The 22,087-nt window shown below is 46.2% G+C and overlaps 1 non-coding gene and 2 pseudogenes across 1 annotated transcript; 2 read left to right on the top strand and 1 right to left on the bottom strand.

Annotated features, from left to right (window-relative positions):
* Positions 1 to 11,603: 11,603 nt before the first annotated feature.
* On the top strand, positions 11,604 to 11,674 carry TRNAG-CCC (transfer RNA glycine (anticodon CCC)). Its single transcript has one exon. It is a non-coding gene; the product is annotated as a tRNA-Gly (tRNA).
* Positions 11,675 to 17,940: 6,266 nt separating this feature from the next.
* LOC129006511 (FAM231A/C-like protein) lies at positions 17,941 to 18,450 on the bottom strand (annotated as a pseudogene).
* Positions 18,451 to 20,452: 2,002 nt separating this feature from the next.
* Positions 20,453 to 22,006, top strand: LOC129007497 (uncharacterized; annotated as a pseudogene).
* The last annotated feature ends 81 nt before the right edge of the window (positions 22,007 to 22,087 follow it).

Genomic DNA, 22,087 nt, shown 5'->3' with positions numbered 1-22,087 from the left:
TCTCTCAGGGGCAGGGAGCTGAGGAGAATCTGCCCTCCCCAACCTGGGAGACTGGAGAGGGGACTGTCCTGGTCATCAGACAGAAATGGGGTCTGGGCCAGGGCAGTTCTGGTGGGAAAGAAAGAACAGGACAACTTCTCCTTAGGTAAGATCCTGAGTTCAGGTCTTGGTAGGGAGGGAGGTTACCTTGGGCACTGGCCACTGAAGGTGGTTGGCCAGATGAGCGCACTGAAATGTATGTGCTATAAACTTGTAGTTCTAGTAAAAGAATGACTGCAGTAAAGGGTCTTTAGGAAGAGGAGGTGGAAGACCTGATTTGGGTTGGGGGTTCCAAGAAGAATGTCTGCTTTGCTGTGCAGAAGCCTTCTGCATAAGCTGCCAGGTCCCCTTGCTCAGTCTCCCGGCCAGACCCCCAGAGTCCCTGCCCTGTGCACCCTGGAAGTACACAGTGAGTTCAGCCAAGGCATCTCCAGCCAGGACTCATCCCTGGGCATTTCTGTGGCCTTGGGTGCCCTGGTCTTCTCCAGGCCCTGTCTTGCCGGCCATCATCCTGCAAGGGAATGGGGGAAGGAGGCTACTGGACAGTTGACTCTGAGTGGCTCCACAGGGTCCTGACTTAGCTCCTAGTCACTTGCAAACCTATATACCCCCATCTCATCCCCCAGACAATGAAAAGAAACTTTGCCAGGACTCATGCCAGACAAATAGGATGGGACCGTTCCATAGAGCCAAGTTCTTAGGACATCAATAAGAGATGGAAACCACCTGCTGGAAGGTGCCACAGTGGGGACATTGGGGGCAGAGGGCAGTCACTGAACTGTCTCCCCTTCCCTCCTTCTCTCCTCCCTCCTGTCTGCTCTTTCCCCTCTATCCCCTGCATTCCTCAGGTACCTTCCATGGGCCCTCACCCCTCCTTTTCAGAGGCTCCAAAGTGAGCCCTCAAAATACTTGGTAACCTTGGGCATTTCCAAAACTGGAGAGATTTGGCCACATCATTTTTAGGAGCTAGGAAGGTCCTCCAGAGCTCTTGCCTAAATTTTTCTGCTGATGAGAAGAGAACAAAAGAGTTTCCATCTGATCTGGTCCTAAGGCAACTGCTCCTTGGAGCAGAGTCTGGGCAGGAAGAAGGGGGTTGCCCAGGGCCCCAGACTTGCCCCTCCCAGCTGCTCTGCTCCTCTCCCCTTCACTGCGGGAGAGCTGGCCAGGGATCGGGAACCTCTGTTCTCCACAGTTGCTGGGGTCCCAGACCCAAATCTAAATATTGGCTGATTTAGGAGGCTAAGGGAGGCAATTCCCTGGAGACAGGTGTCAGGACTTGGAACAACAGCAGCATCTAGTTGCCGTCCACAGAGACCCCAAGGACATGAACCCACTGGTAGCCGGTTGGAGGGGATCCCATGACAACAAAATGAAATGTGCGCATTAGAACTGGAGCCAAGACCAGCAGCTGAAAAACTGCGCCGTCCTAAGGGATGAAGGAATTAGGGAATCCTGGAAGTAAAGTTTTCCATATAGGTCATTTCTTCCAAAGAGACACAGGGCAATGGCCCAATGATGTGAATAAAAGAGAACTTGGGGTCTAAGATTGAGGGGAGGCAGCCTTTTCAGTGGAGGAGACCTGTCACCTGGAGGCCCAGGGTCACAGTGAGAGGAGAAGGGTCTTGCTGGGTCGCTGGGTCCGGGACTCCAATTGCACACAGCCAGTGGCCTGGACGGTCTGTGAACATGACTGGGGCAATTTCCCCCATTCCGCTTAGGGAGCAATAGGAACATCACTGGCATTATTCAGAAAGGTCCTACTGAGACTTGAACGCTGATCACTGTACTCAGAGTCCAAAGCGCTCACCATTACATCATGGAACCTCACAATAGCTCATAACTGGAGGGCACTGAGTTCATATAGCAGCCATAGTTCCCACGCACCTATGTTCATGCATTTCCTCTGATCCCTCGAGCAACACCAAGGAAGGTGGACCTGGGAGGGAGGAGTCGTCCTCCTTCTTTCTCTGCCCTCTCCTTTGATCAACTTTTACCATTTCATTTGCACCTTGGAAAATGAGGCAAAATCCAGTTTGGGCTTAGGGCCAGAGAAGAGCCCTTGAGGCCTCCCTCATGGTAAACATACTCTCTCAGTTTACCAGCGTTTCCTGTACCAAGGGGAAATTTCTGCACACAGTAATGTTATACTCTTTTTGCCTTCCCTCTTTTCCCTTTGCCCAGGGAAGCCAGATGATTGTCAGAACAGGACTTGGGACTTCCTGGGTGCTTCGCCCCCTTCCTCCATGTAATCAATAATAGCTGACACCCAGCAAGTGGGATTGGGAGGCAGGGACGCTTTCATTTTCTTTTTCATATACTTTTACGCATTTGCTTGGTTGGTTTTGGCAAGATTTTCTCACTGGAAATGGAGGTTTGTTGGATTGAAAATAAAAAGTAATCAGCCATGTTTTACATTCAACATTTATTGAACCCCTGCTGATAAAGCACTTGCCAGCTTCAATGGGGCTGCTAGAGATGAGAGTACACAATCCCTGACTTACAGATATCTTGTCCCAACTAAAGCCTAGGTTATCTGAAGGGGAGATTATCAATGGCAAATGCAGGCTCCTCCTGTGGAAAGAAATTCTGCTTCCTGGAGCTGGTGGTCTCTTCTCCCACCAGTTCAAAGAAGCTTCTCTTGCACTGTGGATCTGCCCTCCCTGCCCCAAAAGGTTAGGGTATGTGCCATTGAGGCTGAGGGCATACGTGGGAAATTCAGGCATTCTGTAACACCTGCTGTCTCTTCCCAAGCAAGTGAATCCTTGGTGAAGCAGGACAGCAAGCAGGTCCAGGTGGACCTCCAGGACCTGGGCTATGAGACTTGTGGCCGAAGCAAGAATGAGGCTGAATGGGAGGAAACCACCAGTCCCAGTAAGAGCACAAGGTGTGGGGCTCACCTTCCCTCCCTGGAGTCAGCTGTCACATTAGGGTGCTGTTGGCCAATTCCACACCTGACAAGTAGTGGGGAAGAGGAGGACAGGAGGTTAATAGGAGAACTCTTACCCAGGATGAGACTGAGTATAAGTTTGAATTTCTACAATTAGTTTGTGGCATATTGCTAATAATAATAACAGTAATATGAAGTTCTATCCAACTGACTATTATAGAAATACTAAGGCCTACTTAGAGACCACATGAGGTTTTGGAAACATGCAAACCATAAATTAAAAATAATTTTGTTTTGCATTATAAAAGGACTACAACTATAGGGCCACCCACCACATTGAAAACCAGAAGAGAAGAAAAACACAGTCTCTCTCATTCTTGAGGAAGTGTAGTGTGGCAGTTAAGAGAAAAGATCCTGGGGCCAGACTGGTTGGCTCAAATCCCAATTTGTAAACTTTCCTATGCCCCAGTTTTTTCAAATGTTAAAATAGTAATAAAGGAACGACCTACCCCATCAGGTACTAATGTCAATTAAATGAGTAAATTCTTATAAAATGTTTTAGAACAGTGCCTGGCATTGGGTAAAATGCCGTGAATTAGTTGTGATTCTGACTACCACTGCCCTAATACACTGGTGTTAACATGCTGACATCTTTATTTGAAGTCTTATTTTCCTATGCCTATTTTTCACACAGTTGTAACCCAATAAACTTTTAAATTATACTAAAATTTAGAGAGCATTAAACTAGCAGCATGCAGGAATAGCTTGTCCTACATTCTTATGGCCATTGTAACTAGATAAGGCCATGTTAGTGTCTTGAGAAACATCAGTGTGTGTGAAATGGACACAGGACGTTGGAGGATTTGAATTGTGGCTCTGTCATGTGCTGGTTTGAGTGATCTAGAACAAGCTAGTTTACCGCCTCTCTTTACGTTTTGGTTTCCCCAGTCAGTAAAATAGAAAGTGGTGAAACCTAACTCGTGGGTATAAGGAGGACAAGAAATACTGTATTCGAATGCCTAGCACAGTGTCAGGGTTGAATAAAGTACTACCTCACCTTTTTCCCTAGTAATTATTGTCCTCATGACCAAACCTGCCTCTTCTCAAAGGCAGTGGCCACAATGGCACATCCAACTTTTATTTAGGAAGACATCTTTGTCTTTTTTCAGAGTGTGAGGGGCACAACAGCCTCAAGGAAATGGTCCTGATGGAGGGGCTGTGCTCTGAGCAGGGGCGCTGGGGCTCAATGCTGGCTAGTTCCTCTGAGAGGAAGCCCTTGCAGAACCAGCTAGGGAAGCAGGAAGAGTTCCAGGTATATGGAAAGTCAGAAAACATCTCAGTCCTATGAAAGGACATCAAACATCTGAAGGCCAGCTGCAGAATGCCAACAAGGTCATTCAAAACCTCAAGAGCTGGGTCTGGACCCTCTCGGTTACAAGTGATTATTTGTCTAGTCTGGAAAGACCCTGGAAGCTGGGAGCTGTTAACACCCTGGAGGGGTCTTCACCTCATAGTGTCACTGATGAGGATGAGGTATGGCTGTCTGATGGCACTGGAGCTTTCTACTCTCCAGGACTTGAGGCCAAAAAGGATCTGGAGAGTCTCATCCAGAGAGTATCCCAGCTGGAGGCCCAGCTCCCAAAAAATCGACTAAAAGGGAAGCTGGCTGAGCAGCTGAAATCAGCCTCATGGCCTGGGTAAGGATGGCACTGTTTGGACACTGTCTGGATTGAAAATGTGTAAGTTTGTGCTTGGTGTAGGGTAGCTCAGGCAGTTGGAAGAAAGAACATGTCTGGGTATTCACAAGGACACTGATTTAAATGGTAGATATAGGTCTGTGGAAAAGACAGGTAGGCAAGCAGGAGAGCATAGGATGATGCCCCAGTATCTGGGAGATACCAGGTCTCAGGGATTTCCTCTTAGAGATATATTAGTAAAACAATAGTACATTAATAGTATAGTATAGTAGTAATACTGGAATCAGACTGCCTAGCTCTGATGCTTATACCCATGCAACCTTCTTAACCTTTCTGAGCCTTTGTCCTTACCCATTAAATGAGATGATAAGAGAACCCATCTCAAAGGGTGGATATTAGGTTTAAATGACTTAATACAAGTGCTGGTCAGGTACGGTGGCTCATGCCTGTAATCCCAGCAGTTTGGGAGGCCAAGGCAGGCGCAACACGTGAGGTCAGGAGTTCAAGACCAGGCTACCCAACATGGTGAAACCCTGTCTCTACTAAAAATACAAAAATTAGCTAGGCATGGTGGTGCTTGCCTGTAATCCCAACTACTCAGGAGGCTGAGGCAGGAGAATCGCTTGAACCTGGGAGGTGGAGGTTGCAGTGAGCCGAGATGGTACCACTGTACTACAGCCTGGGTGACAGAGCAAGATTCTGTCTCAAAAAAAAACAAAAAAAAAAAGTACAAGTGCTTAGAATAGTGCCTAGCATATATTAAGCTCTCAATGCTATTTGCCATAGTTATAAGTGTTATTGATACTTTGTGTTGAAAACACAGACATTCATCTTGATATGTGTCCTGGTTATCTATTGCTAAGTAATAACCACTCTGAAACTTAGTAACTTCAAGCAATACTTTATTCTGCTTTATGGTTCTGTGGTTTGACTGGGCTCAGCTGGGTGGCTGTCACTTAGGGTCTCTTGTTTTGGGTCCCATCGGTTGATGGCATGAGAGTTTATGTGATGGGCATGATTGCAAAATACAGTCAGCCACAGTATCACAACATAGAAGAAATTCAGGCATCAGGTGGTGGTTAAAACAGAAGACATGAAAGGTCCTGTCTAGACTTAGGATGAAATGATTCTAATTATTCATTGAGTATCTGCTGTGAATCTCTGTGATATTGGTGCTGTAAGGGATGTGAAATGCAGAACTATCTTCATTCTCACAGACCTTATGATTTATCTAGGGACATATAATTAACATATATACAACAGTTGAAGAACAGTAGCATGGTAAATTTTTGGTTTTGTTTTGTTTTGATACAGAGTCTCGCTCTGTCACCCAGGCTGGAATGCAGTGGTGCCATCTCGGCTCACTGCAACCCCTACCTCCCAGGTTCAAGAAATGTTCCTGCCTCAGCCTCCCAAGTAGCTGGGATTACAGGCATGGGCCACCATGCCCAGCTAATTTTTTTGTGTGTTTTTAGTAGAGGAGGGGTTTCACCATATTGGCCAGGCTGGTCTCGAGCTCCTGACCTTGTGATCTGCCTGCCTCAGCCTCCCAAAGCGCTGGGATTACAGGCGTGAGCCACCACGCCCGGCCCATACTAAATTGTTTAGTGCAATACTTTATCAGGGAAGAATTTACTCTTAAATACCTCCTATGGCTTGTGTGCCAGAATTCAGTCTGGGGGAGTTTCTTAGAGATGTTCTCACAGAAATCTCTACAGAAGCCCCCATAACTTATCATCCACCCTTTCCTCTTCTGTCCTGCATTAGGAAATATGATTCCCTGATTTAGGATCAGGCCCGGGGAACTGTCTTACCTATGGCAAAAAATACAAGAAGGGAGAGGTATTTGTTATCTTCTCACCCAGCATGCAAAAGATACAGTAAAATCTTTTGAGGATCTCCTAAGGAGCAATGACATTGACTACTACCTGGGACAGAGCTTCCGGGAGCAACTCGCCCAGGGAAGGCAGCTGACAGAGACGCTCACCAGCAAACTCAGCACCGGTAAGTTGGCCACAGGACTTTGGAATACTCTCAGTCACCCCCACAGTTCCAGCCCCTGGTGGCCACCACATCTCCACTGCAACTTTTTAACCTAGGGTCCTGTTTCTATTTCATTTCCTGGGGCTAATACAGGATCAAGACTGCTCAGTGGGGAGCATGGAGAGGAACACACAGGGCTTGAGATGCCATGGTTACAACCCTAGAAACTTCATCACTCATGGAATGTGACCTGTGGGGCAGGGGCAGCATCTCTCTGGTGCTAAGAGGGAGTAGGGGACATGAGATGGAAGGGCCTTGTTACAGGAGGAAAAGCCGTGAGCTAAGAATTGCAAGAGGTGGAGGCGCTGAGGCCAAAGGGTCCGCGAGGAAAGAGCTCGCAGCTTACGCCCCTCGGCCTGCGGAGGGAGGGCAAGGAGGGTTCTACGTTTCCTGGGAGGACGCGAAGAGCCAGGAGCCCCGACGGCCGGCGCCAGGGAAAAGGCCCCGAGGCGGGGTCCGCATCGCTGGAAGGGCGGCGTCCACACTCCTGCGAGGCATGGGGCGCCCGGGGCTCGGACGCTCAAAGCCCGCCGTCTCCTGCAGCTTCTGGGAGCCGAAGAGTGTCAGCCGGGAGGATCCCGCACATGGCGCTTAGTTCTGGTACTGGATACCCAGGGGAGGATGCGGGATCCCGAAGCCCGGGTGTGGGTCCCCATGGTCTTCGTGTCGGGGTAGGCGCGGAACGCTAAGCATGGGCCTATTGGGAGCCATTGTCTTCTTGACGGCTGGTGCTTATTGGGATTTTTTCAGTCGAATTTCGAAATGCAGTTGAACTTCTTACTTTGGAAACGATAATAGAAATGGCTAAGATTTTCCTGATTATATTTTGCCTTTTCCGGTGTATATGTAGTTTCTGTAGTGCAGTGGTTATCATGTTCGCCTCAGACGTGTAAAGGTTCCTGGTTTGAGACCGGGTGGAAACGTGGGCTTTTGTTTTTGGGGTTTTTTTTGTTTTGTTTTGTTTTTGTCTTTTTTTTTTTTTTTTTGTCTCTAAATTTAGTGAGTTTAGTCGAGGTTGAAAAATAAACAGAAAAGTAGTTGAACCTTTGGCTGTATTTTAGACCTCCTCAATCTAGACAGATTGTTGACCAGGCTACAATTTCCACTGGTCTGCCAGCAAGAGGCCTGCTTAATATTAGCTTTGGTTCCAGAAATTCCTTAAAGTTCTCTTCATACTCTTCTATCGCCCGAATTTACACAGGCTGACACTGAAAGTGGATGATATCTTAGCGCATTTCCTAAGGGTCCCGCTTGGTTTCATTTTACTCTGATAAGTTGCAGATCTGGCTGATTTGCGAGACAACAGAAACAAAATATTTTTTAAAAAGGTTCTAAATCTGCATCTGGAACTCGTCGAGTCAATATTCCAAAATCACACGAATTATATACATTTGCGTGTATGTACATTTGCATGCATACCCCTTCCCCAAATAATCCTCAGAAAACCGGTTACGTGTCCAAACTGCTCTCTGCAGGCTTAGGTAATCAACAATTTAATAAATACAATTCCTAATATGTGGTGTACAGATCCTGTATTGCCCGCCCTTCTCTATTGCTTTTTCCCCGCCCGCCCTCAATTTTGCCTAAATGGGTTCCAGGCCATAGCTACCCCACTCTTGCTTTGTCTTTTGGCCTCTCGGCGGTGCGCTTCAGCACCATTGCGCCAGGTGACGCTGCTGAGAACAGCTAAGTGGCCAGCACTAGTGCAGCTGGAGGCCAAGGCCCAGAATCCTCAGGAATCTGCACTTTACCCAGGCGAAAAGCCCAAGGGCTCTCCCCACAGCTTCCCAACAGCTTCCCAACATCCATCTACAGATTTTTTTAAAATTAGACTTCTTAACCTGTAGAGGTGGAGAGAATCAAATAAATCACAAGATATCTGTGAGGGAAAAAGGAGAGCACCAGGAGTGAATCACTTAAGAGTATTGAACCAGCAAGCCAAGGATAGGAGAATGCAATGGAAACTGATAGGATGACTGCAGGAGGTGGTACTGAGATGGATGCGAATCACTACTTACTATTAATAGGTTGAGCCAAGCACACTAATGGGGGCATAACCAAAATTCTTAATAGGGCACTCTTTTACCCACCATGTGTTTCACAGTGTAGTTCCTAAAGGATCTATCACCCTACTGCTTCTAGAAGCTCCCAGAGCCAAGGAGCCAGAGCATGAGAGCATAAAACTCCTGTCAATTGAAGCCTTGGGCTCTACCCTGCTAAGCCTGGCCCAGACGCTGGATTGCAAATGCAGGTGCTGGTTTAATGGAATGGATATTTGTGTCCCCTTCAAATTATATATTGAAGCCTTAACCCCCAGTGTGAAGGTATTTTGGAGGGAGGGCTTTTGGGAGGTAATCAGGTTTAGATGAGGTCATGCCCACGGGATCTCCATGATGAGATCAATGTCATTATAGGAAACAGAAGAAAGACCAAAGTGCTCTCTCTCTCTCTCCAACATGTGAGGACAGAAGGAGAAGGTAGCCATCTGCAAGCCAGGGAGAGAGCCCTCACCAGGGAACTGAATCAGCTGGCAGTTTGATCTTGGACTTCTCAGCCTCTCAAACTGTGAGAAAGAAATTCCTCGTGTTCAAGCCATCCAGTCTGTGGTATTTTGTTATGGAAGCCTGAGTTAAGACAGCTGGTTCACTGGGGAATCCACTGGTGAACCCGTGAAAAGTTTGTGATATGTCAAGTAGTTTGCTGCTCCTGGATTTGAGTATTGGCAAGAGCTATTAGAATGATGAGCATAGAGGGAAGCAGGGTACAGATAATGAGGTATTAATCAGTGTACTGAAGAAATAAAGGGACATTACATGGTTTTAGGCTGAAGTTATGTGCAAATTTAAGCTGTGGAAGGGTCACTCAGCACACAGTGTGGCAAGTGAATGGTGCATTCTACACTGGCTGAATGGTGCATTCTACACTGGCTGTAGGGAGTCCAGTTGTTTGTTTGTTTGTTTGTTTGTTTGTTTTTTGAGATGGAGTCTTTCTCTTTCACCCAGGCTGGAGTGCAATAATGTGATCTCGGCTCACTGCAACCTCCACCTCCCGGGTTCAAGCGATTCTCCTGCCTCAGCCTCCCAAATAGCTGGGACTACCGGTGAGTGCCACCACGCCCGTCTAATTTTTTTTTTTCTAGTTTTAGTAGAGACGAGGTTTCACCATTTTTTTCAGGATGGTCTCAATCTCCTGACCTCATGATCTGCCTTCCTCAGCCTCCCAAAGTGCTAGTATTACAGGCATGAGCCACTGTGCCTGGCGGGGAGTCCAGTTTTTTGTCTGTTTATGTTAATGGATGCAAGAGCTGATAGATGGAAAAGTGTGGTAGCAAAGTGGCAGTAAGCTTGTGGAGTGTCCAGTAAACTTAAACACTATGTTTTGAATTGAACTGAAATTGTTGTGTTGTGAAAATGAGAGAGTTTATCCAAAGAAAGATCTGGCTTGGCAAATAGGATGGATGGTGGTCCTCACCACTTAGATGAGGTCATCCCCGTGGGATCACCATGATGAGATCAGTGTCATTTGAAACGGGAGAAAGACCAAAGTGCTATCTCTTTCTCTCTCCACCATGCAAGGACAGAAGGAGAAGGTAGCCATCTGCAAGCCTAAGTGTGCTAGGCCAGAGTAGAAACAGGTTTTAGTGATTCTTGAAACACACAGGACAGTGCACTACTCTTTGGGAGATACCGTGCCTGGGTCTGATCATTGAGTTTTGAGGTAGAGGGTGGTACATGATGCTGACAGGGAACTCACTGGTGTGTTGAGTTTTAGCATCTGTGACTCTGAGATGCATATGAGGCCTTTGTAAATTTAGAAGTTGAGAGTAGAAAGTATAGGTTTGTATTTTAGAAAGAGATTTGGGAATAAATATAGCTCTGATTGATATAGATCATATGTTAAGGTTTGTTGGCCACGGCTGGTGTGTGTCTTGGGTGTTGGGCAAAGAACGGAGAACAGCCAAAGCTCTGCGAGGTGAATGTGAAGGGTGATTTCCTTGGTGGGCTCAAGTTTATGACTCAGCCTGGACTTAGCTTGGCTTCTCAGCTAGAGAAGAAGCATGATTCCATGTCACAGCTCCTGTCTTTGAAAAAGTCATAATGACTCCCAGACCCAACACGTGGGGAAAACTCTGGATTTTTCTTCTCAGTTGAATGTTTCCAGGGAAAATTGAGGAAAGAAATCTCTCTAGTATTTAAACTTCACCAAAAGACTAATATGTTAATATTTTGATCGTCAATATTTCCTTAAAGTAGTCTACTCCTTACATAGCTAATACATCAAAGCATATTAACTCAGGAAATGGGATCCTCCCAAACAATGAAACATTGACGGCAAGCGCTCTTCAGCTTTTCATATCGCATATCCTTCAAATGCTTCATACATCTTCAAGCAGACAAATAATAGTATTATAATGATTACGAGACCGATCATTACTCTTTTGCCAAAAACACCAGCGACAAAAGACTAACTTAGTGGACCAAGCTTTGTTTCTTCATTATTTCTACCTTGCTTCTGTCCTTTTCTTTCCTCTTTCTTCGAATTCTGCTTTGCTTTTTATTTCCTCCCTGGATTTGAACTTTACTTACCTAAACTACCAGTTAGGTTACCTTCTCAGAACCTCTAAGGTAGCAGTTTGAGGTTGACGATGGAAGATTTAGGATTAGAAAAAAGAAACATGAATGAATTTCTGATGTTTTATTATAGGGGTTTGTAATGCAGGTAGAAAGAAAGACCTTTTTCAGAGTTAAGAGTTTGATCCGACAAATGAGCTATTTTGATATTTATAACGTTGTCTAGTAAAACTTTCCTATAAAAACATATTTGGTTTGGATGTCTTTGTTAGCTTTTAGTCGACTCTTGAAAAACCCGCTTGGAACAGTTTCTAAGTCTTTGTGGATACTCTTTTCTCTTATCCTCCAGGCTGTTACCACGGAGAGGCATTGGTGGTTCAGTGGTAGAATTCTCGCCTCCCACGCGAGAGACCCGGGTTCAATTCCCGGCCAATGCAAGTGGGTGTTTTTCAGTTCCCTATGGCTCTTTACCTGTCTTTTACGCTGAAAATTATACTGCATAACCTAATAGTGCATTTAGGGACTTGGCCACCACAAGGTAAAGTGATGGCAACACTCAAGAAAAAGCGGCAGGAGACAAACCCAGGACCCCATGCAGTTGTTGCACTCAAACAGCTTAGCAAGGTGGCAAGCAGGAAGTGTTTCTGGCGAGTCACCGCAGTTTTGATACTGATACCTGTTACTTTCGTCTATTCACTGGAAGGATCCCTGCAAACCCGAAGAACCATCAGGTTCCTGATTCGCGTGCTGGACCTTGGGCTTACCGTTGAGCCCCTATGGAGAGGATCAAGAAATGACGCTCTTGGAAGGAGAGAAGCTGCAGGCAGGACAGTCACCTCAGAGGTCCAAGAGGCGTCAGCGGCCCAAAGAAAGGGGAGGTGTGTGGGCAAGAATCTGCGTGGAGATGAGGGGAGCGGCGGAGACTAGTCCTTGCACAGAGGTGGCCAGTGGACCCTCAGGGCTGTACCCCAGACACTGTGAACCGAATTTGCTAACATCGTCAGCGACCGCGGCCTCCGCGTGTTTTGTGGGCCCATCGGTGTTCCGCGAGGGATTCCGTGTGTCTGGCAATGTGTGTCAACAGGTGTTGGCCTGAAATTTGGCCGGGCACAGTGGCTCACGCCTGTAATCCCAGCATTTTGTGAGGCCGAGGCGGATGGATCTCTTGAGGTCAAGAGTTCAAGACCAGCCTGGCTAACATGGAGAAATCCCGTCTCTACTAAAAATACGAAAGTTAGCCGAATGTGGTGGCATGCACCTGCTATTCCAGCTACTTGGGAGACTGAGGCAGGAGAATCGCTTGAACCCAGGACGCGGAGGTTGCAGTGAGCCAAGATTGCGCTGCGCTACTGCACTCCAGCCTGGACGACAGAGCGAGACTCCGTCAAAAAAGAAAAAAAAAAAGGAGCGAAAGAAGGCAGAGATGTCAATGGGACAAAGAGACTTCCCAGGAGGCTTGTTGTAGAGGCAGTGGCTGGATTCTGAGAGATGAGATTTTTTTTAAATTATGCAGCAGAATGGGGAGAGAAAGGGAGAAGCGCATGAAAGACAGAAAAGCAAGAAAATCTGCAGACATCCAAGAATAAAGCAGATAAAATAGTGTGAGTGTTTTTACATTAAAAAAATATAAGAAGTGCAATGGTTGTCAGCAGGCTTTGTGGTTGTGTAGTGGTTAATACTTGTAGTTGTGGTTGCCATAACCTCGGTTCTAATTTGGGTCACAGTAGTGTTTTCTATCCTGCGATTGTGGCTAATAGACCTGTCGTTTGCTTTGCCTTTCATCCTAGCAGCATCCAGAGAGCAGAGTAAACCTCCTGCCCTGAAGGGCGCCAGCTTCTGGAGTTTAGCCCACAGTGCAGAAACTAGGGGGCGGCCTGGCCAATAGGAAAACTTGGACATGCTCTTTGTCTCACAATTGAGCAGGAAAAATTCCCATAGGTGAAGATGCCGCCTCTCAAGGGCCCTTTGTCTGTAGCTTCCACTGATGAAATAATGCGGTTATAGTCTTTTTCGGTAGAGAAAACGGCTGTATCAGTGGAATTTTTTAAAAACACAAAACGAGAACGAGTTTTTAATGAGTTTACAATAAAATCTAAACTAGTTGTCATGGTCTGCACCGGCTTGCCTCCATTCCCCAACCGCTAATTTTTATGAGAACAGTAAATTATTACTATTATTATTATTTTTGAGATGTAGTCTTGTTCTGTCACGCAGGCTGGAGTGCCATGGCTCAATCTTGGCTCACTGCAACCTGTGTCTCCCAGGTTCAAGCAATGAGAACAGTAAAGAAACTACAGTTCACATAAACTGCACAAATCTTTAGGGCAATTTGTTTAGTTTTGATCAACGTCATCACCACCCAGCTCAAGTTAGAGAAAATTGCCATCATCTGAGAAAGGCCTGTTAGAGCCCCTGTCCAGGCGATTCCCACCCTGTGTCCTCTTAGTTAATCACTATTCTGATGTCTATTCCCATAGGTTACAATTGCCTGTTCTTAAAGTTCACATGAGTGAATGTACATATATCTTTTGTACCTGGCCTTTTTTCTGCAGTTACGTTCAATATACTCATGAGATATATCCACGTAGTTTCATAGATCACGTCTCAATTTTGGGGTTATTGAATTCTTGTGCTCAATATTCTTATAACAGTCTTTGTGTACACTTGAGATTCATGGAAGTCCTTCAATTGCTGGGTCATGACCTGAGTATAAGTTTAACCTTAGTATAAATTGCCAGTCTTCTAGAATACTTTTTTCACCAGCGATGACAGGTGAAATGGCACCAAATTCTTGTCAGTATTTGGTGTACTAACTTTGTTAAATGTAGCTATGCTCTCAGACCAGTCTGGCCAACATGGCGAAACCCTGTCTCTACTCAAAATACAAAAATTAGCCGGACATGGTGGCATGCACCTGTAGTCCCAGCTACTCAGGAGTGGGATGTTGCAGTGAGTCAAGACCGCACCATTGCACTCCAGCTTGGGTGACAAAATGAGACCCTGTCTCAGAAAAAAGAAAAAAAAAAAAGGTATCCATACACTGGTGAGTGGTTAGTGCTATCTCAGTGTGGAATTAATTTGTATTTGCCTAATGAGCAATCCTATGAAGCATATTTTCTTATGGCTTCCAGCATATAAGAAACTCTCCTTTGCAAAGGCCTATTTGAATATTTTGCCCTATTTTATTTGGCTCAGCTCTATATTACTGATTTACAAAAGTTCTCTTATATATTCAAGAATTGAGTCTTTTTTGACTTTTTTTATTATACTTTAAGTTTTAGGGTACATGTGCACAACATGCAGGTTTGTTACATATGTATACATGTGCCATGTTGGTGTGCTGCACCCATTAACTCATCATTTACATTAGGCATATCTCCTAATGCTGTCCCTCCCCCTACCCCACAACCGTCCCCGGTGTGTGATGTTCCCCTTCTTGTGTCCAAGTGTTCTCATTGTTCAATTCCCACCTATGAGTGAGAACATGCAGTGTTTGGTTTTTTGTCCTCGCAATAGTTTGCTGAGAATGATGGTTTCCAGCTTCATCCATGTCCCTACAAAGGACATGAACTCATCATTTTTTATGGATGCTTAGTATTCCATGGTTTATATGTGCCACATTTTCTTAATCCAATCTATCATTGTTGGGCATTTGGGTTGGTTCCAAGTCTATGCTATTGTGAATAGTGCCACAATAAACATATGTGTGCATGTGTCTTTATAGCAGCTTGATTTATAATTCTTTGGGTATATACCCAGTAATGGGATGGCTGGGTCAAATGGTATTTCTAGTTCTAGATCCCTGAGGAATCACCACACTGACTTCCACAATGGTTGAACTAGTTTACAGTCCCACCAACAGTGTAAAAGTGTTCCTATTTCTCCACATCTTCTCCAGCACCTGTTGCTTCCTGACTTTTTAATGATCACCATTCTAACTGGTGTGAGATGGTATCTCGTTGTGCTTTTGATTTGCATTTCCCCGGTGGCCACTGATGATGGGCATTTTTTCATGTGTCTTTTGGCTGCATAAATGTCTTCTTTTGAGAAGTGTGTGTTCATATCCTTTGCCCACTTGTTGATGGAGTTGTTTGGTTTTTTCTTGTAAATTTGTTTGAGTTCTTTGTAGATTCTGATGAATCTACAGATGAGTAGATTGCAAAAATTTTCTCCCATTCTGTAGATTGCCTGTTCACTCTGATGATAGTTTCTTTTGCTGTGCAGAAGCCCTTAAGTTTAATTAGATCCCATTTGTCAATTTTGGCTTTTGTTGCCATTGCTTTTGGTGTTTTAGACATGAAGTCTTTGCCCATGCCTATGTCCTGAATGGTATTGCCTAGGTTTTCTTCTAGGGTTTTTATGGTTTTAGGTCTGACATTTAAGTCTTTAATCCATCTTGAATTAATTTTTGTATAAAGTGTAAGGAAGGGATCCAGTTTCAGCTTTCAACATATGGTTAGCCAGTTTTCCCAGCACCATTTATTAAATAGGGAATCCTTTCCCCGTTGCTTGTTTTTGTCAGGTTTGTCAAAGATCAGATAGTTGTAGATGTTTGGCATTATTTCTGAGGGCTCTGTTCTCCTCCATTGGTCTATATCTCTGTTTTGGTACCAGTACCATGTCGTTTTGGTTACTGTAGCCTTGTAGTATAGTTTGAAGTCAGGTAATGTGATGCCTCCAGCTTTGTTCTTTTGGCTTAGGATTGACTTGGCAATGCGGGCTCTTTTCTGGTTCCATATGAACTTTAAAGTAGGTTTTTCCAATTCTGTGAAGAAAGTCATTGGTAGCTTGATGAGGATGGCATTGAATCTATAAATTACCTTGGGCAGTATGACCATTTTCACGATATTGATTCTTCCTACCCATGAGCGTGGAATGTTCTTCCATTTGTTTGTATCCTCTTTTATTTCATTGAGCAGTGTTTTGTAGGTCTCCTTGAAGAGGTCCTTCACATCCCTTGTAAGTTGGATTCCTAGGTATTTTATTCTCTTTGAAGCTATTGTGAATGGGAGTTCCCTCATGATTTCGCTCTCTGTTTGTCTGTTATTGGTGTATAAGAATGCCTGTGATTTTTGCACAAGAAGTTTGTATCCTGAGGAGTCATTTTTAAAATAAATATGTTGCAAATGACTTTTCCCAGTCAGTGAAAAGTCCGACTGAAAGCTGTCAACTGAAAAATCACACAATTTATAAATTTAGAAGGGAGATTTTATTTTTTATAAAGAGTTACAGCCTGCAAGGTGGCCATTCTGACAGAGTGGGAGGCATACACTCCTGCTGAAACCCAAAAAGTAGGATTCCAGGGAGGGGAGTGGGGAACAGGGATTTATGTTGATCTGTTGGGCCACATATACATATTCAACAGGGAATAGGAGGAGCTCTGAATATTCGTGAAGGGATCCTGCTGCATGCATGCTGAGTAAATATGCCTGTTACATGCAACCCATATTCACTTTGGAGTGGAGACAACATTTAAATACTTTATAATTAGGCCCTATGCTTCAAAAGGTGAAGCAGGGACACAAAGGCAATCAAGTGCACAGCCTCTGTAAACTGTCCAGAACCAGTCCACAGCCAGTGGTCTCTTATCAAGGGAAAGTTGCTGAAATCAGTCTCTTGTCCAATCAAAGCTGTAGTTATGGCTTGTGTAGGGAGGGCTCAGTCAGTTTATGGTAATGGGTGAGCTGCAAGTGCTTCAGCATTGCTTATCTCAAGGCCACTGCTTGTTTAGCTAGAGAAAAAAAGGAAGAAGAAAAAAAACCTGTGGCAATTAGAACATAGTTTATTCTTTAAATTGAGGGGCGCATGACTCCACCTTGCCTGGTGTGGCCTTAGGTCTTGTTTATAATACGGTATCTTACTGCTGTAAGGAGTCTGTTCTGTCAGTCTTGGGATCTCTATTTTAACAATAATGCTGGTCAGTTGTGTCTACACCACAAAAGGGAGAGAGTATAAGAGAGGTGTCTGAGCTTCCAAATACTGGGCAGGAACTCACTATTTAAGACTTCTCTGGGGTCTTCTTGGCCAAGAAGCGGTCTGTCCAGCTAGTTGGGTGGCTTCAGATTTTAATTTTAGTTCTGAAAGCATTTAATTTGATGAAATTTTGCCATATTTTTTTCTTTATATTTAAAGCCTGTTATGTTCTATAAGAAATCTTTCTACTCAGGATAGTGAATGGATTCTCTTAATTTTATCTCTCTATGAGTTCCAGAGTTTCAGTTTTAATTTTTAAATTGATGACATCTAAAATTCTACTCCTAACCAAAACATTCTTGGGAGTGACCAAGGACAACTCCAAAAATCTTCCATAAATGGAAGTAAGACTTACTCCTTAAAGAACTTACTGGGATCCTGAGCTGCAGGGCACAGTGGCTTGAGTGCACCTCTGCTCTTAAGACTATTCAGAAATTGTCTTTGTGAACCCATCAGGCTGTTTCAAAATCAGCAATTTAGGGCTTGCTTGCAACATGCAGTTACGCGGCAGCTGTGTTTTGGATCTCGTGAGTGCCTGCATGCATACTTCCCCGGGAATTTTCTAAATTTGAATTCTCATGGTATTTCAAGTGGCTTAGTTATCTCTTTCTTTTGCCTACTGCCACACACATACCACCAAATCCTGCACTCCAAGCTTCTCCTTCTGCACCCTGAACTCCCAACCTCCAGTTAGACAATCCACATCTTCCCACACCTGCCTCAGGCTCCATCAGGCTGCTGTGCCTCCCGCAGCAACCAGGCCAGGGGGAATCTGGATTCCTATTACACTTCTGAGGAAGGTGATCAGGGAGCGTGGAGGATGTGGGTGGGAGGGGGTGAGGTTGAGGGCAGGAGTACACTGAGGTCTTCTGTCTTCTACCTCATCGGCCCAGGTGCTGCTCTCCCTCTGGTTGTCTGCTTTCAGCCCTGCGTGGGAAATCAAGTCTGCGCCCTGATTTTCCTGACTCTCATTTTGTGAGGAACCTAAATGGATGAGCCATCGCTCTTGTCCCACACGTTCTGTTCAAAAGGTGCCCTCCTCGCTTCTTGCTCCAGGGCCTGCCCTCTGAGCTCTGGCACTCAGGCTGGAATGCCGCCCAGTACAGAGGCTCTGCAGCCCTGCAGGGGTCTGACTGTTCCACACCAGCAGGATAAAGGCCACCGGGCATGCTGTGGTGGAAAAGCATTCGGAGGTGTGGGCTGAAGGCCTCTCCTTCCACAGTCCCTTTGAAGACCCCATGGAAGTAGGCACCCGTTTGAGGAATGAGGTAGCCCAAGACCTGGCTTCACATGCAGGCTCTTGGGTCCCAGCGGGTCCTCTCTGTGCCTGGTATAGCCAACTGCTTCACGCATCTTACCCGGTTTCCTCTCCTCCACCACCCAAGCTCCTCCTCGACCCCCTTGCTCAGCTGTCCTCAGGACAGCAAGATTCCCAGTCCTCGGAAAAGCCCATCTCCAGTGCTTGGGGAGGGAGTTGGGTTCAGGTCCTCTAACCACAGAAGAACAGAGAACCTGAGGCAGGAGGAAATCCCTTCCCTTGCTGGGTCTCTTGGCACAGCCCATCCAGGGGTCTGGGTCAGGGTCCAGGTATCCTCTACCCTTCTATACGACCTGTATTTTTAGGCCCCCGAGGTAGGTCAACGTGGAGTCTTTCCCACTGTTCATCTGGGAACTGAAGGAATATCCCATAGGGCCCTCTCTTACTCATTAGAGACACCCAGAAAATACTCCAGCAGAAACTGGGTGCAGTGTACCAGACCACTATAATTGTAATTACAGGGTGTGGAGGTCAGATACGTTTTGTGACTATTTTGCCTCTGTCTGTGGCTTGCTTGCCTTTTCACTTTCTTAGTGGTATCTTTTGATGAGAAGGTGTGGCTAATGTTGATGAAGTCTCATTTATCATGTCTTTCTTATATTTTTTTTTTCTGTGTCCTGCTTGTTGGTAGGGTAATCTTTGCCTACCAACAAGTCACAAAGTATCCTTGAAATGCTTTATATCTTTAACTTTAAGTTTTGGTGTATAATGCACCTGAAATTACTTTTGTGTGTAGTGTGAGGGAGAATAACATTGTTGGTCTCCCCACATCCATATAAAACTCCATTAATTGAAATGATTTATTTTCTTTTATTGAACTGCTTTTATTGAAAACCCATTTATTGACCGTATAGCTGTGGTTCAGTTTCAAGTCTCTTAACTCAGTCTGTTTATCTATTTGTCACTCCTGATGCCTTGTCTATAATAGCTTACAGTAAGTGTTAAAGTCAGATAGTACAAGTCCTTGTTCTTTTTTACACATTGCAATAAATTTTGAAATAGGTAGTCACTCATAAAACCATCACACACATCAGGATATGCTGTCACTTCATCCGTTTCTGATATGGTTTGGCCGTGCCCTCACCCAAATCTCAACTTGAATTGTACCTCCCAGAATTCCCATGTGTTGTGGGAGGGACCTAGGAGGAGGTCATTGAATCATAGGGGTGGGTCTTTCCTGTGCTATTCTCCTGATAGTGAATAAGTCTCACTATCTGATGGGTTTATCAGGGGTTTCTGCTTTTGCTTCTTCCTCATTTTCTCTTGCTGCTGCCATGTAAGAAGTGCCTTTTACCTCCCGCCATGATTCTGAGGCCTCCCCAGTCATATGGAAATGTAAGTCCAATTAAACCTCTTTTTCGTCCCGAACTCTGTTATGTATTTGGCAGCAGCCTGACAACGGACTAATACACTCTCATTTCTGAGTGGGACACATGCTCTCACTCACATATGCTGGTTGCTGACTTGTGACTGAAGATTCCCTATTGTACCCTCTGGGGACAATACATCTCCAGTTGTCTGCGGGGAGGATGAACATGCAAAAAATCCACACCACTCAGTACAGAGTCTCGATTTAGTCCCATTAGTCTGAATGGGACTAATGCCCTTATAAAAGGGACCCCGGGGAGCTCTCTCGCCCTCTTTCTGCCCCCTGAGAGTACAATGAGAAGGTGGCAGTCTACAACCAGGTCAAAAGGCCCTCACCATAACCCTACCATGTCGGCACCTTGATCTCGGACTTCCAACCTCCAGAACTGTGAGAAATCAATTTCTGTTGTGAATCAGCCACCCAGTTGATGGTACAGTGTTACAGAAGCCCAACTAAGACAGAGATGGAATCCCATGGAGAGTCTCTAATTTGCTAAGCTGGTCATCAGGCATGATGTAGCCAGTTAGAAACAGGAAGAGCTGACATTTTGTGTATATGAAAGAAGACAGTGGACAGGCCCATTGTGTCGGCTTTGTCCGCCTTGGCAAACTGGAGACGGAAACTCGATTCACCATGGCCAGCCACGGGAGGACCGGGACGAACTCCAGAGGAGGTTAGGTCGACTTCATGGTAACTTTAGATCCTGAAACCTCCCAGAATTTTTCTTGTCTTCCCTTTGCTCTCTCTTCTGTCTACCCAACAGGACAGGACTCGCTGCCTTTCTTTTCCGGCAGAAAGGGGTCCGTTGTGGACAGGACCAAAGTGAGCAGCCGGTTTCCCCTACGTGTCCTTCCCGGCTTGGGCGTCTCGGGAGCTCAGGCTGACCCGAGACCTAACTCCCGGCGAGTGGAACCAGCAGGAGCCTGGAAGAGTGCGCGCACCGGGGTGGAGGTTGGGCGCCGGGGTCGAGAACTGCAGTCAAACCCTCTTCTTCCCGGGTCACTGCGCACCTGCCCCCGGGGATGAGGAAGGAAGTGGCCCATAAAGCTTCTCTGCAACCGAAAGAGGCCTGAAGCTCCAGGAGGGCAGAGAGGAGCCTCGTTGAGCGAACCCAGCCTCTGCCTGGCTGGCCCTGGTCAACAGGCTCAGAAGAGGCCGATTTGGAGGACAGAACGGAAGAAAACACCTAAACGTTTCGAATCTCATGATGTAGAGATGTTAAAAGCCTCCAATCCTAAGGTCCGACTGTGCGGGAGAGCGAGGGGGTCTCAAGCTGGATCAACCCCTGAGCCTTCATCTGGAGAGTCCTCTGCACAAGCTCAGAGCACGACAAGGCGCATCAGTGGTTCTCAAGAGGGGGCAACTTCGCCCTTGCACGCCTCTCCCATCACCGCTGGGACACTAGGTCACGACTAGGGGAAGCGGGGAGGGAGAATGTTAACCCCCTGGCATCTATCTAGTCAGCGGAGGCGACGGATGCTGCTAAACACCTTACAATCCACCGGAGGGCCCCTCCCCTACCCCGAAGTAGCCATTCCGCAGAGGTAGAGAGACTCGCGTGAAGCTCAATGCCCACGCACTTAGCAGACGGGAAATCACGAATTGATGACCAGTCGGCTCTTGGATCGGAGGAAAAAACTCCAGCGTCAGAGGGAACTCTGGAAGTTTTGCCCGGAGCAAACGGAAGGGTGGTGTTGCCATCGCCTAAGGTGGGAAAATGGCAGGTGTCACAGGTGGCAGGGGAAGGTCGGAGACCAGCTGAGGGCCCCGGAGCCTTCCTGGAAAGAGTTTCCCATCCAGCCCGTCCCGGTTCCGCATCCGTCTGATTCCTTATGATGTTGAGGGTGCTGGCGTCTGGGTCCTGTATGATGCAGAGGGTGCCCCCGTCTCACCCCGGGCGCCTCCCGTCTCCCGCCTCCTCCTGGCAACCTGGTGCGCGGCTCCGGACCTGGCGACCCACGACCGGCTGGTCACTTGCTGCCGCCTCGCAAAGGCGCATCTCTAGTTCAGTGGTGAGCTGCGGCCGGGTCGCTGCAACTCGCTCCAGGACTCGGGATTCGGTGTCCCTCGCGGAGCCCTCAGTGTGTCGCCTGCAGTCTCTTTTTTTGAAGAAAGCAGGGAGGGAATGGCCTTGTGAGAGACTCCAGGAGCAAAGAGCGACCCTCAAAAGGCCCAAGTCCTTCCAGAGCT

The sequence above is a fragment of the Pongo pygmaeus genome, chromosome 1 (assembly GCF_028885625.2).
Source record: "Pongo pygmaeus isolate AG05252 chromosome 1, NHGRI_mPonPyg2-v2.0_pri, whole genome shotgun sequence".
NCBI classification, from domain to species: domain Eukaryota; kingdom Metazoa; phylum Chordata; class Mammalia; order Primates; family Hominidae; genus Pongo; species Pongo pygmaeus.
The sequence above is the reverse complement of the archived record's forward strand: the minus strand, read 5'-3'. Positions and strand labels throughout refer to the sequence as shown.